We start from the raw sequence: 1,729 nt of genomic DNA, 5'->3' as shown, positions 1-1,729 counted from the left end.
GCTTAGAATCACAAACAAATTAATGAACATCAGGTTTCTTATTAGTGCTTCCTTTGACATAGGAGGGAGTAGCAAAGGAGAAGGCAGGGGGGGCTCCTTTACTTTCCCTGGCCTGGTAGCATTTACCCTTTTGAGAAAACTTTATCCTGCTAAAGACAAAGTGTCTAAGAAGTCTGTACTCACAGAGGAAATAAAGGCAAAATAAGAAAAGTTGAGTGGGTGAAAATGTAAATGCTTTTTCCTTTTATAAATAAACATGAAGGAGAGAAATAATGCACATAACTATGGTAGCCCTTTAAAGGTATTTTGTCCTTTAGTAGAATTCTATATGATAGAACAATTCACTCAAGAGAGTATATGAATCCATTTATATATTTTTTGTTCTTCCTGTGTTTAAAAGCTTCCTTTAGTAAGAGATGGTAATTTGTTTCCAATACAGTACATTTGGTAAAGTGAATTAATTTCTCATGTTCTAAGAACAGAACAAAGTTTTTAGTGTTTTTAGGTATGAGAAGATATTCCATTTTCTTTGGTTATTAACACTTGCTGTGGGATTATTTTGTGTTAGATGCTGTGAGGATATAGAAGGGAAAAAATTGCCCCTACACTTGAAGTCCACACTAACTTGTAGAAAACAAATAATGTGAAGCAGTAATTTCAGTAATACAAGATTAATACTATGGGAGCACCAAAGAATGGCCTTTTTTATAGACTTCAGAAATAAGATATTTTAAGTAAATTCTGAATGATAAGTAGGAATTTAATGAGAGAGAGAGAGAGTAAGAGGTCAGTCTTGAATGTGGATTATGAAAGAAGGTACAAACTTTAGTCTGACTTGGAAAGTGAGGGCCTTGCTTGGTCAGGGAACATTTCATAAAGCCATAGCTGACTGGAAGTGCCCGTGGCCAAACAAATGTAAAACTGATGACATAGGAGAGGAATTAGAGGTCAGTATTCAAAAACAGCATTTCCAAACAGGGTACTTAATTCTGAGTATAGAAATGGAGACAAGAGGGTGGGTTGAAGGGAGGTAGGAAACAATGAGTAAATTAATAGGCAACCGACAGAATGGGAAAAGATAGTTGCAAATGACATATCAGATAAAGGGCTAATATCGAAAATGTACAAGGAACTCACCAAACTTCACACCCACAAAACAAATAACCCAGTGAAGAAATGGGCAAAAGATATGAACAGACACTTCTCCAAAGAGGACATCCAGATGGCCTACAGACACATAAAATGATGCTCAACATCACTCATCAGGGAAACACAAATCAAAACCACACTAAGATACCACCTCACGCCAGTCAGTGTCTAAAATGAACAAAGCAAGAGACTACAGATGTTGGAGAGGGTGTGGAGAGATGGGCACCCTCTTACACTGTTGGTGGCAATGTAAACTGGTGCAGCCACTCTGGAAAACAGTGTGGAGGTTCCTCAAAAAACTATTGATAGAACTCCCTTATGACCCAGCAATAGCATTGCTGGGGATTTACCCAAGAGAGACAGAAATGCTGAGACATAGGAGCACATGTACCCCAATGTTCATAGCAGCAATGTCAACAATAGCCAAAACATGGAAGGAGCCGAAATGTCCATCACCTGACGAATGGATCAAGAAGATGTGGTATATATTCACGATGGAGTACCACATGGCAATGAGAGGGAATGACATATGGGCCTTTGTAGGAAAGTGGATGGACCTTGAGGGTGTCATGCTGAGTGA

The sequence above is a fragment of the Suricata suricatta genome, chromosome 8 (genome assembly GCF_006229205.1).
Source record: "Suricata suricatta isolate VVHF042 chromosome 8, meerkat_22Aug2017_6uvM2_HiC, whole genome shotgun sequence".
Classification (NCBI taxonomy): domain Eukaryota; kingdom Metazoa; phylum Chordata; class Mammalia; order Carnivora; family Herpestidae; genus Suricata; species Suricata suricatta.
Note: the sequence above shows the minus strand (reverse complement) of the source record.